The sequence below is a fragment of the Eptatretus burgeri genome, chromosome 13 (assembly GCF_056783735.1).
Source record: "Eptatretus burgeri isolate ZD-2024b chromosome 13, Ebu_testis_v1, whole genome shotgun sequence".
NCBI classification, from domain to species: Eukaryota; Metazoa; Chordata; class Myxini; order Myxiniformes; family Myxinidae; genus Eptatretus; species Eptatretus burgeri.
In genome coordinates, this window is record NC_140973.1 from 64,661,114 (window position 1) to 64,679,159 (window position 18,046).

General features: G+C 47.6%; 1 protein-coding gene across 5 annotated transcripts in view; it reads left to right on the forward strand.

Moving 5' to 3' along the window:
* LOC147014660 (SUMO-specific isopeptidase USPL1-like) overlaps positions 1-18,046 on the forward strand; it is a 212,004-nt gene that overhangs the window by 146,052 nt on the left and 47,906 nt on the right. The gene's annotated exons all lie outside the window — the stretch shown is intronic.

Genomic DNA, 18,046 nt, shown 5'->3' on the forward strand with positions numbered 1-18,046 from the left:
GTGTACTGTTTTTGCTGTATTTCAGGGACATACATACATACATACAGTCTGACCCGGATATAAGAACACGCTCGGGAGTGAGAATGTATGTTCTTATATCCGGGTTGTTCTGATATCTGGGTTTTTTTTTGTTTTTTTTTGTATACCATGTCGAGGCTCGTATGAGAGCTAACACACAACGCACATCAAGGAGGCATGAGACAAGAGGGGCGGGAGTGGGAGGGACAAAACAGTGGGGAACAGACACATTAGGAGATCTGTGGAAGGGGGAGGGATGGGACGGGGAACATGGGGAATAGAAGATGGACATTACAGGGACTTTCAGGAAGGAAAGCAGAGAATTTGAAGGAAGTGGGCTTGGGTGGATTATCGGGGGTAGAAAAGATCGAGGATTTGGATGGGGGGTGATAAGAGGTGGTGGTGAACAGCTGTTTTGAAAACCTGGAGGGAAGAATGGGAAAGAATAGAGTGAGGAAGTTTATTCCAAAGGCAGGAAAAAAGAGGAGTGAAAGAGTGAAGGTGAGCAGTGATTCGTGATTTTGGTAGTTTTACCAGAAGGGGGTTGTTGGCTGACCTTGAGCGCCCTGAGGAATTGTGGTGGGGACAAATCGCAGAGAGAACAGGGGGGGGGGGCAAGGCTGGAGAGGAGACTGTAGAAGACAGAAAGACCACCGACCAACCTGCGGTGATTGAGTGAGAGGCTCAAAGACTCAGCCTCATTGCGGGAGATGCCGATGATCCGAAATGCCCTGGTTTCTACAGCGTGAAGCCAAGAAAGGTGGGAGGCAGGAGCACCAGCCCCGGAGGGAAGAGCAGTATTCCATCAGGCTATGGACAAAAGCTTTGTAAGTGGTCAGGAGCTCAGGAGGGCCGAGGAAGGACTTTGCACGACGGAGGATTCCCAGTCGCGACTGCCTTTGGAGGCGAGGTTTGAAATGTGACTTTCCCAGGAAAGGTCATGGCAGATAGTGAGACCCAGAAGATTGAAAGAAAGGACTTCTTCCAGAGGATTGTTGAGAAAGTGGATGGGTGGGTTTTCTAAACGGTCCTTTCGAAGAGACATAGTGACAGTGTGAGATTTGTCCGGATTGAAAGACATGTTCCATGTGTTGGACCAGTTTGTGATTTTATCCAGATCTGCAGTGAACGAAGAAGCTGCTGCTTGCCGGTCTGAGGGATGACAGATGGTACGGCAGAGGGTGGAGTCATCAGCAAAGAGATATAAAGGATTTTCCAAAGAGTCGTTGAGATCATTGATGAAAACCAGAAAAAGAACAGGGCCCAGAACGCTACCTTGAAGAACTCCAGCCTGGACAGGAAGAGGGGATGAAAGAACTCCATTGACGGCCATGTTGACTGCGACAGGAGAGGAAGTCTGTGAGCCATGAGTGGAGATGGCCTTGGATACCATAGGAATAGAGTTTGGTGAGCAGGGCAGGGTGCCAGACCATGTCAAAAGCACGCGATATGTCCAGGGATACGGCTCGGATTTCCTGTCTGGCATTGAGGACCTCCATCCATTGTTGGGAGAGCAGAAGCAGCATATCCAGGGTAGAGTGAGCTGATCTTCATCATCCACTTCACAAAACTGGCCATGGGAGGCAAGGTATGTGCACCGGGGGTCGTGTACTTCACAGGGATGGTGATATCAACTTATTTAAATGAGCGTGTTTATTCTGATGTATTGGAAAACCCACTGGTTTCACGTGTCGCACTTTGGATTCACGGTGAATGTTACTTTGCTTTCATGAAGGAGTCGGACAGTTTGGTTTGGACCATACTTCTGTTGCCGCTCTCCAATACTTTATCATGGACAGAGTACAGAAGTTTTCTGGCGTCGGTGTTGTCACTGTGATCAAAATAGGCCGTCAGTGTGTCAATCGCCTGGATAGCTTGGAGCTTTGTGGGCGGTGGCACAACCGATTCTTCTCCCTCTTCGTCTTTGTCGTCTTCCACCTTTGTTTGGGGTTGCATTACAGTGTCAACAATCTCTTGATCAGTCATTTCTCCGTAGCACTCTGCCCCTTCATCAATGTTGACAAATAAAAGGAATTCCTGTTGTGTAATGCCCTGGACATGCAGAGCTTCTGTGACGTCTTCTTCGTCGTTGTGTTCAGAATCGCGTTCTTCATCTTTGGACCGTTTCACGAAGCCAGCCTTCTTGAAGCAGTTCGCAATTTTCTGTGGCGTAACCATGAAGAGGGCCCGTTTCAAAATGTGCATCGCCTTCAGAACTGTGATAGTTTTGCTCACTTCTGACGCTGGTTTCTGTGGCACGCTGTCGATAGCAGCAACTTGAAGCCGAACAATTTCTCGTCGGTAGTCCGCCTTCATGGTTCGGATCATGCCTTGGTCTAGAGCAGGGGTCTCCAACCTACGGCCTGCGGGCCACATGCGGCCCCTTAGACGGATTTATGCGGCCCGCGGTGCCATATTAAGTTTACATTGCAATGCGACCCGCGATACTGCCAATATGTTAGGGTCAATGATCAAAGCGTTCTGTAATTTTTATTATGATTTTGATTCATATTAGACACGTGTGTTTTTAACACGATTATTCATTTATCATATTCGTTGGCAAGAAAAATATATTCAGCACTAATTTTTGTTTAAATTTCCGCATATTAATTATATATATATTTTTGGAATTTAGCGTCCTTTTTTGGGTGCGGCCCTCCGCCCCTCACCACTTTGGTTTTGTGGCCCTCCGCCCAAAAAGGTTGGAGACCCCTGGTCTAGAGGTTGAATCAGAGATGTCGTATTGGTCGGCATGAACTGGAGCTTTATGTTCGTTAGCGTCACATCCAGTGGAAGACGGTGGCACACGGCGTTGTCAGCAAACAAGACAATGTTTCTACCACTGGTGCGCAACTGACAGTTGAGTTTGGTAAGAATTTGCGACCATATTGCACTCGTCATCCATGTATTATATTGGCGAAGTAAAGGAATGGCAGGTTATGAACATTGTTGAAACATCTCGGCTTGGCGGACTTACCAACAATGAAGCCTCGCTTATCACTGCCATCGAGATTACACAACAAAAGAACATTCAGGCGGCCTTTTGGAACTTTACCTCCGGCTGGCTTGTCACCCGCACTTGTTAGAGAACCACGGGGCATGGCCTTATAAAAATGGCCCATTTCGTCGGCGTTGTAAATGTCTTTCTCTGCATAATTCCCAAGCAAGTCGGGGAGCAGATGTTTAATCCAGTTGCCTGCTGCTGCACCATCAGCTGCCGCTTTCTCACCATGGAATTTCTTGAATGAAACATTGTTCACTTGCTTCCAGCGCATCAGCCAACCGTTACTAGATTCAAACTCAACACCTGACGAAACGGCGAACGATGCAGCCTTCTCTTTGATGATACAGTCTGTTACGACAGCATTGCTTGCACGAGCTTGATGGAACCAAGCAGTTGTCGCTTCATTGACGTCTTTGTGGATGCTGTCACGGCTACGCTTTTTATTGATGTTTGAGTTGTTGAGGACTTTGATACAAAGTGACTCCTCATCTTTGATAATTTTGCTGACGATCAACAGTCCAATGCCATACTTTTTCATGACATCGGCTCTCGTCAGTGATTTTGACTTTAAAGCATCCAAAATTTCAACTTTCTCCGCAACACTCTGCGTTTTTCGAGCGGACACCATTGTGATGAAGCGAAACTACCACTTCCTCATTCGGGATTTCCGGAAAACTACTGGAAAGGAAAGTGAAACTAACGCGTCAGCCGACTGATGCCAGTTTTTCCTGTGGCTTCGGATAGAAAATTGTACTTTTGTGTTGAAAAATATCTTCTTTTACGCGGGTTTTCTTTGTACGCCTGTTTCTTATATGCGGGTTTCCCCATATACATTTATATAGGAACATGTTCGGGAATAAGAAAACATGTTCTTATACGCGGGTTTTTCTTTTATCCGGGTCTCATATCCGGGTCAGACTGTACACACATACATACATACATACAAGATGAGAGTTTTAGTAATATATATATATATATATATATATATATATATATATATATATATATATATATATATATATATATATATATGCCTGGTCCTGCGACACACACACACACACACACACACACACACACACACACACACACACACACACACACACACACACATATTGTTGCGGTTCGAGGAACCACATCCCTCCAAAGCAATAGCAACCATCATACAGCGGTCCCTTGACAGTTATTCCAATAATTAATATACTGTTACGGTTGTGGAAATTCGCAGAGCACCATAAACGATATCGCTAAGTCCGTCTTCAGTTAGATTTCCCCACCTTGTTTAATGGGATTTTATTTGTGTCAACAGGGCTGTGATCTTTGAGTTAGCCTTTATTCTTTGCTATCGTTATTTTGGACCAACCGCTTCACACAACCACCTTAACCACAACCCTCATAACCACACCACCGCGTTTCCAGCTCGGCACACGGTTGCCAGAGGCCTGGCCTTCATCGAGGGAAAGCAGGCGGCCCCAGTTCCCCCCTCCCCCGGACGAATGGCGTCTCCACGGTGAATTCCACCCTGTTGTGGAAGAAGACAAATACAGCGGCGAGGGAGCATCCCCGATTTGGCGGGAAAACGCTTCCTCCGAGAAGGTTCCTGCATGTTCTGGAAGATTCCCGCATGTTCTGGAAGGAGGGCGGGGCGAGAGTGGAGGGGCGGAGCAGGGGTAATAAAAAGGACGCACGGAGCGTTCGTTCTCTCTCTCTCTCTCTCAGGCATTGCTGGATGTCTCTCAGGCGTTGCTGGATCTCTCTCTGCCGGCGCTGGAGTTGTCGCTGCCGCTGGAGGCCGCGGAAGGACCTGGGCTGCTTCTGCTGGAGCTGCGTGAAGATCTGGGCTCGTGCCGAGTCAGGAACTTGGAACGGTTGGTCGGTGGAGGTCCGGGCGTCGCGAGGGAGACGTGGGCTGGAGGCGCAGCGCTGCTGTGTCGCGCGAACCTGCGTGTGCGTGTGGGGAGAGCCGGAGAGAGCTCGCCTGCCGCTTGGCAAGGCCTGGGCGCAACCGCGGCTACACTAGCTGCCGTGGGGACGGGACGTCGCGACTCGCCCCATCAAGGCACCACGAGGGTGCAGGTAACCTGCAACGGTCTCCTGGGGCCCTTTCGGTCACCAAGGCCACACGTTGTAAAGGCCCACGGGCCCAGTCTGACTCCCTTGTCTTTGAGGGGGTCTTTTTCCTGGGGTTTTTCTTTGAATGCATGATGTGGCGCCGAGTCCGTAAGTAAAACATGTTAAGTGAATGTACATGGTAAACCATAGTCGGTTGTAGTGTTTTCGCCTTGCTCGTGTTTTGTCCCCGCCCCGCAGTCTTCAACAAATAACTGCATGCGTGTTTTTTCATCATTGGTTACCTGCGTGACTGCATGATTGTTTGTATATGTGCTGTATAATAAATGTGCTTATTTAAATGTTCCCCGTTCGTCGCGTCATTTTCCCCCATTGAACCGCCGTATTGTTCTTCGGAGCACTAGTTGGTTTTTGAATACCGATAAATAGAATTGAGTCCGGCGAGGTCTGGCGATAATACCTGCTCGGTTATCCCAGAACGGAACGAACCGCTTAAGTGGTTCGTGTCCAAACAGGCTTGCGCCGATGTACGGTCCCTCGGTAGGTTACCCGCGCGAATACTTAGGTATATCGATATTCGGCGATTGACCCTGTCGCGCGCGGGTAGAATACGGACTGCGCCGTGGTGTGCATTGACGGCACACCCGTGACTGGTTCTCGGCGTTTTTTCCGGGAAGTCACGACTGAATTGTCCGTTCGGTGGGCGAGCGGCCGTTATTAGTTAACACGGTCACTCGCACACCGGGCGAGCGTGGATTCGTAACAATACGTTCAGATAGTCCCTTTCCTTTTGTTTAGCGGGACAACGGGACAGTGCTTTGTGTGGATCTCATAGTAAGGTCTGATTATATCTCTATCTTCATTCCTACCCTTTTCCTCTTCTTCGTGAAATAAATCAAAGCAGACACTGCACTCAGACAGACGCCTGTAAAAACTGCAGACACACCCTGAACGTATGCTTCCTCGCAGAGGCTAACATGTGCAGCACGTGCCACGACCGGGGGAGGGGAAGAGAAAGCCGCGACCACACAACACGAGCATCGACAGCGCAGCTGCGAGGATACCGCGATACCCTCGAATGAACCTCTGCCGCAAGCTCAAGATGATCGTCTGACGTTTCCAATTATCTGGGATGAGATTGCTGGTTGCATTGAAAAGGCATACAAACGAATATCTCTTAAAGAAGCTGCACGGATGTTGTTCTTCACAACACAGAAGAAAATGACCCAATATCGGCGAGAGCGTGGCTGGCAGCTTGGTGCCAATAACTACATCGTCAGGGGCCGATAATAGAAAAACAACAGCCATGCCACATTGTACAGGACACAAGTGTGCAAGATAAGGGTGGCGTGTTCTTTTCAACTCATTTCTGGATTTAATTATATTGGCATCCTCTTTTTCCCTCTATTTCTCCATCTGATACTTAGATCTATATTATTTTCATTCCAAACCTCCATCTAATTATCATATCTGATTGTTCCACTCAATTCCTGACACAGATCGGGGTTGGCCCCGCACACACGATAGCAGAATGGGGCGAACGCGAGCGCTGACCACGTGGGCCATGGCGGCGGATCGGCGCGCACTGTACTGGGCATGCTCGATGGCGGCGGATCGGCGCGCACTGTACTGGGCATGCTCGATGGCGGCGGACCTGCGCGCACTGTACTGGGCATGCTCGATGGCGGCGGACCTGCGCGCACTGTACTGGGCATGCTCGATGGCGGCGGACCGGCGCGCACTGTACTGGGCATGCTCGATGGCGGCGGACCGGCGCGCACTGTACTGGGCATGCTCGATGGCGGCGGACCTGCGCGCACTGTACTGGGCATGCTCGATGGCGGCGGACCTGCGCGCACTGTACTGGGCATGCTCGATGGCGGCGGACCTGCGCGCACTGTAATGGGCATGCTCGATGGCGGCGGACCTGCGCGCACTGTACTGGGCATGCTCGATGGCGGCGGACCTGCGCGCACTGTACTGGGCATGCTCGATGGCGGCGGACCTGCGCGCACTGTACTGGGCATGCTCGATGGCGGCGGACCTGCGCGCACTGTACTGGGCATGCTCGATGGCGGCGGACCTGCGCGCACTGCACTGGGCATGCTCGATGGCGGCGGACCTGCGCGCACTGTACTGGGCATGCTCGATGGCGGCGGACCTGCGCGCACTGTACTGGGCATGCTCGATGGCGGCGGACCTGCGCGCACTGTACTGGGCATGCTCGATGGCGGCGGACCTGCGCGCACTGTACTGGGCATGCTCGATGGCGGCGGACCTGCGCGCACTGTACTGGGCATGCTCGATGGCGGCGGACCTGCGCGCACTGTACTGGGCATGCTCGATGGCGGCGGACCTGCGCGCACTGTACTGGGCATGCTCGATGGCGGCAGACCTGCGCGCACTGTACTGGGCATGCTCGATGGCGGCGGACCTGCGCGCACTGTACTGGGCATGCTCGATGGCGGCGGACCTGCGCGCACTGTACTGGGCATGCTCGATGGCGGCGGACCTGCGCGCACTGTACTGGGCATGCTCGATGGCGGCGGACCTGCGCTCACTGTACTGGGCATGCTCGATGGCGGCGGACCTGCGCGCACTGTATTGGGCATGCTCGATGGCGGCGGACCTGCGCGCACTGTACTGGGCATGCTCGATGGCGGCGGACCTGCGCGCACTGTACTGGGCATGCTCGATGGCGGCGGACCTGCGCGCACTGTACTGGGCATGCTCGATGGCGGCGGACCTGCGCGCACTGTACTGGGCATGCTCGATGGCGGCGGACCTGCGCGCACTGTACTGGGCATGCTCGATGGCGGCGGACCTGCGCGCACTGTACTGGGCATGCTCGATGGCGGCGGACCTGCGCGCACTGTACTGGGCATGCTCGATGGCGGCGGACCTGCGCGCACTGTACTGGGCATGCTCGATGGCGGCGGACCTGCGCGCTGACCACGTGTACAATGGCGGAGTCGGGCACAGCCCGTGATACCGCGCACGGCGCACAGCCCTTATCATCATACAGAGCAGGGCACGAATGGCACACATCTTACCGTCTGTTCATGGGTTTACCCTAGCACCTTACCGTCGGTTCTCGCTGGCGGCCGCGGGTGTTCCCCATGGGCGGCAGACGTCTCCTCGCCTCTCTGCCCGGTGAAGCCGCGATCAGGCAGATGCGTGCTGTGCAGATTGGGCCGCGTGGCGCATCACCGAGCAGGCATTGATCAGCGCTAATCGGGGGTGCCCGGGCGGGCATGCGGGGCCGACACGACCCTCGGCCGGTCGCCGGGGCATGGTCCGGGAGATCGGTGCAAGGCAACTCATGCCGTGGGGTTCGGTGTGGGGCGATTCATATCATGGGGCTCAGAGCGAGACGATTCCGCAGCTTGGAGTTATCTTGCCAGAAAGGAAAGTGACCCGAGGATTCGTTATTTTGTTGGTCTACGAGTATGTGTAGATAGTCCTTGGCCCCTTGTCTAATGGTTGTTTGGGCGGCATGTGTTGAGGTTAGTTCGTGGTTTCCCAGTGTGATGTCTTCCCTCCTTCCCCCCCCCCCCGCTACTTTCAATCTTTCCTCCTTTACCCCATGGTCCATAATCCCCTCCCCCCCTGCTCATTTTGACAATCCCTCCTTTACACCATTGGTCGGTTCCCCCTCTGCCTTTCTCAATCCACCAATAACCCCCTTCTCCAAACCTCATTTCGACAATCCCTCCCTCACCTCATCGGTCTCACCTTCAACCTCACAGCCGTCACTTTGTCCCTCGGTCCAGCTGCTTCCCTCTCCGCATTTCACTCTATTCACGCATTGTTTAATTGGGCGCATTCATTCCGTCTGCATCCTTCTCCATTGCAACGCTATCCATGCATTATCTTATTTCACACGTTCATGGCACAAAGCACGATGCTTGGTGTCCGTGGCCTGCGGGATGGCACCTCTCATGTTGTACAGTGTAGGACTGTACAGAGGAGGTTTGCGCGTGAGGGAGGGACTGGAGGCACTTTCCGTGTCCTTCTTACGGAAGGGGAGGGCTGGGGGCGCTGGTGGCGGTTCCCTCAGAAACATTGGCATTTTCCACCAGCCGCATCATGGACATGCCCACATAGGATGTGGACCAATGAGGGAGAGGCTCCACGAGCTGAGACGGGGAGAAAGCGAGATCCTGAGAGGAGGAAGAGGAGGACAGGAGTGCAAGAGATGGGACAGAGTCGCCTCAAGCTTGTCCTTGTCCTGAGTGGAGCAAAAAGAAGCTCAAAGCTTATATTGTGGGGAGCAGAAAGCTGAGTGTGAAGGAGAGGAAGAAGAAGCTGAGGAGCTGATCCTTGGCGATTCCACAAAGCCTGTGTGGCGAGGGGCCGAGGTGTGTGAAGAGAGGGAGGGAGCCCATAGTGCGAAGGAGGGCAGTATGGAAAACCCAGAACGTGGTTTGTTTTTTTGGGAGCTGCTGGACGTGGGGGCCCAGCAGAAATGGAGAATTGTACACCCAAGATTTGGGGAACATTTTTGTGAAGTTTCCCCTCGACTTGTCCAGCCGTTGTGGAGAAAAACATTTTATAGGTTTCAGGGTAAATCCATTATGCCTGCCAAACCATGTGACCTATGGCATCATATGTGTGAACCTTTTGTTCCTCATAGATAGGTGGTCATACGTGTAAAGTTTCGCCTCGATCTGTTCAGCCACTTCAGCGAAGATTTTTGAAGGTTAAAAAAACAATATGGCTGCCAAATCACGTGACCGATGATATCATCAAATTTTTTTTCTGTGGAACATTTATCCCAAGATGTCTCTCAAAATTTTTCATACTCATGAGATGTAGCATTCTACAAATGCAATTATGACATTAAAAAATCACTTATTTCCCATGAGGAGTAAGTATAAATCTTTCTGTTTGCCAAGTTCCAATTTTTTCCTTGGTGTGGTTTTAGAGATAGAGGTACAAAGTTTTTCTCTTTTTCCAACATGGCTGCTACACCATGTGACCAAAGACATCATAATTATCATTAAAACATTCTACTTAGGAGGTCGCACCTTTGGTAAATATTTTGTCTCAATCCGACAAGTGGTTACAGAGAAAAACACTAAAGTTCTGTGTGGACAAACAAGCAAGCAGACAGAAAGATAGACAGACAAACAAATGGACCCAAACGCAATACCCACTCCTCTGGCAAGGGTAATGAAAAAGGATGTAGGGTTGTTCCTCCAAATAGTATTGTTGCGGTTCTGTGAAGCCGGCGCTCCCCCAAGGCAATAGCACGCAATATATAGCGGTCCTGTGACAGTTATTTCATGAGTATTCCTTATAGATAGCCCTTCCCTTATATCTAGTGGTTCGATGGGACAGAATGCGTTGTGTGAGCTTTTAGGCAGGTCTTTATTCCCATTCTTTATCCTTTACCTATTTTACTTCACACGCACGAGTATTTCCTTCACGCATGCCTGCACGCAAGCAGCTCAATAGCATAAGCGCACCATTTCTCCTTCAAATCGCGTGCCATTACCCAACGGACGCTCATCTCAAACCTTCGCCAGACTCGAACCACAATGCTACAACCTTCATTCTACCACCACAACACCTTCCTAAAATCCCCACATCATCGGACCACAGCTCAAACTCACCTAAACTCACCATCAACACCACAATCTCGACGACCACCATCACCATCACCATCACAAACTTGCCGCACTACAATCGCTACGCTACTCCACCACTGCCATCGCTCAACTTAATCACCACTGACATTCACCACCTCCCTCTGGACTGGCAGGAGACAAGGGAGCGGCTCAAACTATAATAGATGCTCGGGTCTGGACGTTCTAGCATCTATCTTGGAGTGCTAATGCCATTCAACATCATATGGATAGCTCGTGCATTCCACTCGATTATAGCCATCATCTGGTGTCCGGCGTGTATTCGTGGCCAGGGAGTGCAACCAGATACCTTCACCCCATGTTATTCTCGGAGCTCCATCGCGTGGGCGAGTGCAGAGCTACTGAAGCCATTTCTGGTGGCAAATCGTTGCCTGGGCAGAGTGCAGGGAAACGCCCATAACCCACGTGTTCCACCTCTCAAACTCCACCCCCCCCCCCACTGGGGGATTATAAAAGAGAGCTTTGTTCTCTGGTTCGTTCTCTCTCTCTCTCTCTCTCTCTCTCTCTCTCTCTCTCTCTCTCTCTCTCTCTCTCTCTCTCTCTCTCTCTCTCTCTCTCTCTCTCTCTCTCTCTCTCTCTCTCTCTCTCGTCTTGTTCTTAGGATCATGGAGCGGAACGGAGCTTGACAGAATGAGCTGAGTTTGACTGAGGAAACAGAATGTAATGAAGTCCACCTGCGAGCAGGAGACACCAGACCAATCGCCGCTTTAGCTCGTTAAACAATTACATGTACAAGCTTCCTCACACATCATTAGTTCTATCCTCACACATTCTTTTCTTTGTTTCCGAAACCGCCTGACCCACATCTTTACACCCTTCTCTCTGCACCTCACCACATGGCACCACAAAGACCTCATTGCACCTCCTCCAACCACACACCTTGGACACCCTCAGTTTTCCTTACCCCTCCTCAGCAACTGGGAAGCATGGGCCCGTTGCCCACGCCTGGTAAATAAGAGGTTGCAAACGCCTCAAAATTTCTCTTTCTTTGATCTCTAACCTTCCTCAGGAATGATTCTGATGGCACCTTTCATGGTTATGTAAGTTAAGAGTGTGTAAGTTCTGAATAACAGGTTAATTCTGCACTGTCTTGTTTCTTTGTAAATATTTGCATGTCCTTTTGCCTTACCCACTTGTAATAAACTTGCTTATGTTATAAATGTACCCAGTTCATCGTGTCTTTTCCCCATTGATCTACCATCGTCCGCACGTTAGTATTAGCCTGAAAGTTCCACCCCACTGATTGGCTCTTGTTAGCTGGTACGTACTCGACAGCTTCACTCGGCTGCACCTGATACTATAAGTTAACTTGAGTATGCATCGAGGGCATGAGACCCCCCTTGGTGTGGCCGTCCACAGCTAAGGTACCCACGCAAAGTAGTGAAACCTGCCAGAATTGGCGGTACCAATCGGCACTCGTGGTTGTTTAGCAACCCACCAGCACTCAGAGTTATCCGTACTCAGTGGCCTCAGGACCTGGTGTTCTGGAGGAACTCGAGCACTTCCCCCTGTGGTGAAACTCGAACCCCAGATATATGTCTGTAGACAATGTAGGGATGGTCACAAAAAATGATTATGTGAAACCATCCCTTCATCTTTCTGTGAATAATGTTTGATTGTACACAAGACACTAAGTGTGTGTGTGTGTGTGTGTGCGTGTGCGTGTGCGTGTGCGTGTGTGTGTGTGTGTGTGTGTGTGTGTGTGTGTGTGTGTGTGTGTGTGTGTGTGTGTGTGTAAGGTTATATCGCACATACACACATTCACGCTCTCGACATTGCACGCGCGCGCGTGCGCGCGCACACACACACACACACACAAACACACACACACACACACACACACACACACACATACACACACACACACACACACACATACACATCTCGTTTTTTCACAAACAACTGTTCTAACAATTCTATCACAGGTCCCATTTCTAAAATATAATATAATTTAAAGGATTGCTGTAAATGATGTTAATTTCACAACATCCCATATTCAACTTCATTTAAACTGTAAACCTCAAAACATAGTTCCCTCACCGGAAGGAAGAATCTTAACCTGTAAGCAATTGAATGGTTTCCCGACCTCATGGATCATCAGCTGGGAACCATTCATCGTTGAGGTTTCCATCCTTTCAGCCCAGAACCTCTCCAAACAGCGGATCCACAACCTCGGTCATGGATCCACATCAGTACATTACCTACATCAGTAGATCCACAACCACTGTTGCTTTCAGTCAGTCAACCTATCAATGCAACATCACTAATCAGAGTCTATTCGCTCGAGGATTTAATGTATTACCACATCGTTACAACTCCCATCACATATTTTATTATATGATAATACTGTTACGTCTGAGGGGGGGTATGCATTCAAAGGGTAATTAGGATGTTTAATTAGGTATGCCATGCTGTTCGAGTGTACCAGGATCTCGATGTAATAAGTAGCAATTCAGTGGTGATAAGTTGTCTAGTAAATGTCCATTTCTTCAAGGGGGAAATTATAATTGTCATGTAATTAGATAGGGATACGGGATAGGGTAAGTGTGTCTGCGTAAACCCCTTTTAGTATTCCCTGGAGGCTTGCCGTGATGTCACAGGACAGTGCTGCGGATGGTTCCGCCTCGTGATCACGATTGGCGGAAGGCGACGGCGGAGGGCCAATAAAACGGCTTGATTGGAAGTGACGAGGACTCGAGGATAAAAAGGCTCTGTTCGGGGAAAAGGGGAGGAGGAAGAAGATCGGGACAGAAAAACCGTTCTGGTGGAGGCTGTTGGGCTGGGAGTGTGCTGTGTTGTTGCGCTGATTCGATCCTGGAATCATCGTGTCTCGTGGCCTCGCTGTGCCTCGTGCCTCAGCTCGGTTGGCTCTGGGGTTCTGCTGGCTCGGAGTACGGGGTCGAACGGCGGGCGGACCTGCCTCCCTCTCCCGCTCGCAACTTGGCGCCAGAACTGGTTCCCTGGCGGCTGTGAGCGGACTTGGGCCAGGACCAGGAGGTCGACAGCACCACGGTGTCTCCTGCCCCTGACGAGCGCAACGCCAGCTCGTCCGACGCCAATCCAGGGACTGTTGCGTTTACACCACGGGCCAGCCTGACCACCAGGACCAGCTACGTTTTGTGTGTGTGTGCGTGTGTGTGTGCGTGTGTGTGTGTACCTGGCGCCTTAGAGGGTTTGAGATTGGTATATCCATTGGCATTGTTTGTGTTTTCCCCACGCCCGAACCCACACCACCATCCCGTCGAATCGCCCCGGATCCCTCCTCTTGCCGAGTCTTATTATTTCTGGTTAGAGAAATAAACATCATTAACTCAGTGAAAAGCGACTCGTGCCACCTTCCTTGTCCCGTTTGCGGTAGAGCGATTGAAACCGCCATCTTTGGGTTATAGAAATAAACCGCCTCCATCGTTTCGGCTCATTCTACGTTGGCGGGACTATTCAAGTCCCGTGGACGTCACAATACATTAAATCATGCACATTTTACCTTAAGTATAACATGTCCACCAATCGACACGACCATCCCACTCACCTCTGGATGAAACTGTAATTCAAATATCCAAACGTTTATTTATAAACGGTTTTTTAAAAATGCTTCCTTGTCTCCCAGCCAGGGCCGGATTTTCCAATAGGCAACATAGGCCATTGGCCTAGGGCCCACCAGTAACTGGGGGCCCACCGGGGACTTGTGGGTTCTCTGATCGGTTTCATTGTATGCTTTTTAATATGCATTGTATGCATTGTATTTCATTATAATTTATTATGCTTCAGTTTCATTGTATTTTTCCATTATCCCTATGTGTAAGATGTACATGATATGGAACTTGATTTACTTTGATTTACTTGATATGGAACTAATTTGATTAAAAATTATTGATGTGTTACATTATGTTGTAATTCTTTTTTTTTTACATTACAATATTACGATATATATATATATATATATATATATATATATATATATATATATATATATATATATATATATATATATATATATATATATATATATATATATATATATATATATATATATATATATATATATATATATATATATATATATCGTAATATTGTAATGTAATATTGTAATATTGTAATGTATATATATATATATATATATATATATATATATATATATATATATATATATATATATATATATATATACATATATATATATATATATATATATATATATATATATATATATATATACATATATATATATATATATATATATATATATATACATATATATACATATATATATATATATATATATATATATATATATATATATATATATATATATATATATATATATATATATACATTATCCCTGTGTTGTAAGAGGCAACCAGGGTTGCGTCAGGAAGGGCATCCGGTGTAAAACATGTGCCAAATCACTATGCAGATCAAATGATCCTCTGTGGCGACCCCGAACGGGAGCAGCCGAAAGAAGAAGAAGAAGAAGATATATATATACATATATATATATATATATATATATATATATATATATATATATATATAAAAATATATTTATATATATAACTTTTTTTGGGGGGGGGGGTGGGCACTGATAAGGTTTGGTCTCGGGCCCACAAGCAAGTAAATCCGGTCCTGCTTCTAGCAACCACCGAAATGGGTTTGAATGGTTTCCATGTATATTTTAATGACGTATTTGTATAAATATCTCGGTCATAATATTTTAATATTCGTATTGTATTTCACCAATTCTATATGGTGTCGTTTTATGATCTTAAAGAAAACTTGTTTAAATCTGCTAACTACAGCTCCCTGTGTTAGTAAACGTCTGGCTAGTTGTTTTAATCTATTAATAAGTTTAGTGCTGCATGTGGTTTCTCTCATGGCCCTAATTATTTCACCAGTAACCGTACCATGGAATAACTTGTTCGGAATACTGCTGTCTAAGAAAGGTATTCGTACAATGTGGAATGGAGATTCATCTCGTTTATCAAATTATTTGGTGTGAAATTTATTATTATTGATATCGATTTGTTATTATAAGATAGAAAATAAAGTGTGAGTTTGGTTTTCCTTTTTTAATTCCAGTTCTTTTGGATATATATCATCATGAAGCTGATCAAATACAAACCCATCATTTATTTCGAGTAAATCATCAATGAATCTCAAGATGCTTCCACACCTTCACACAGTTGTTAGTTTATTCCTGCACATGTTCTGGACCCAATCAGATTTGCTACATGTGCAGGAATAAATTTACAAACAAAGGGGTCGGATCTGAACCCATGGGTATCCCCACTGTCTACTGGAGTATGTTGTTGCCAAATATAAAGAAACTGTTGTTTAGGAGAAATCGAAAACTTTCTTTAAGTTTATTCTTTTAAAAAACTATGTGAATATTGATTTACCTTTATAGACCAGTTTGCTCTTTTTTGATAGACTTACAAAATTTAAAACACACACACACACACACACGCACGCACGCACGCACGCACGCACGCACGCACGCACGCACGCACGCACGCACGCACGCACGCACACACACACACACACACACACACACACACACACACACACACACACACACACACACACACACACACACACACACTGTCTTGTGCAGGGACAACCATTATTCAAAGAAGGATGAAGGGATGGTTTCACATGATCATTGCTTGTGACCATCCCTACCTTGTTTACATACATTTTTGGAACAAGATCCCGACATTGATTTGCATTTTTATGCCTCTGCTGATGAAGTCGCTGGTGGCATTATTGTTTCGGGTTGTCCGTCCGTTCGTATGTCCATCCATGCTAATTTTCTGTTTTCTCTGCGACCGCTTATCCGATTGATACAAACTTTTCATTATACGTGTGACTAATCATGTAGAATCTTTGTATGATAATTATGACGTCAGAAGTCACCTGGTGTGGCAGCCAGGTTGGAAAAAAGGAAATAATTTAGATCTCTGTATTTCCGAAACGACTCCATGGAAAAAATTGAAGCTTAAGGCCCAGTCACACCTTGACGTTTAAGCCAGCAATGGCAACGTATTAAAATGTATGTAAAACGCTGGCTTACGTTGAACTTTTGATGTTTTTTTTTTTAAAGATTCGGACGTATTCATAACGACTTGGTCTTATGTATAACGCATTAGTAACGGACACAGAACGTTTCGTTGTGTTATAGATAACTTATACCAACGAATGCTGAACCTGTTGTCGGCCTTCACAACCTATGCCCAACGACAGTCTAACTTAGGCATAGCGCGCTGCACGCATCGCCGACGATGACGTGGCGTAGGTTATGAAAAGGCTGCCGCACAACGATTCAAATCATAACCGCCGCAGAAATGGAAGTGTCAACATCGCAGTCACACCTTGGCGATCTTGCCAGCGTATGCCAACCTCTGAAAAATGCGTCTAAAACGCTGGCGCACGTCGAATACGGTATGGGTAAGTTTGGTATGCGTGAATAGAACGCTAAAGTACGCTATCATACGTCGTATTAAATGGAGTACGTCTTGTAATTTTAAACATGTTGAAAATTTTACGACGTACTTGCCGTATGACACACGCTCCGCATGCGATGGGAATAAGTTGTACGCACGATACGCGATCGTTGACACACATCGACACACGTTACTTGTAAGGTGCTCATAAGTCGAAACACGTCAAGATAATGGTTAGCGTCAGTGTTCCAGACTCCCGTTTTTTTTTTTTCCTTCGGTATGACAGTGTTCAGTGTACAGTGTGGTTATGATTTAAATCGTTGAGCGGCAGCCTATTAATTATATTATATTATAACCACACTAGAAATCGAAGTGTCAAAATCACCATCATACCGAAGGAAGGAAGAAAAAAATAATAAAAATAAAAAAACCAGGGAGTCTGGAACACTGACGCTAAACATTACCTCGATGTGTTTCGACTTATGAGCACCTTACAAGTAACGTGTGTCGATGTGTGTCACCGATCGTGTAACGTGAGTACAACACGTAACTCATAGGTTAGAAATAAGTTTCGGGTACGCTAAACATTACCTCGACGTGTTTCGACTTATGAGTAACTCACAAGTAACGTGTGTCGACGTGTGTCACCGATCGCGTGACGTGCCTACAACTTAGGGCCAGCGTTATGCGGAACGTGTGAGTCATACGCTGGCATAAGTCTTAAAATTTCAAGCATGGAAAATTTGAGGACAACCGAAAAGTACAACGTTTAAAGCCAGCGTACAACGACGTATGGCAGTGTTTTTCAGCGTGCTCTCAATGTTATCAAAACTTACACATAACGTATTCAACGTGTACCAGCGTTT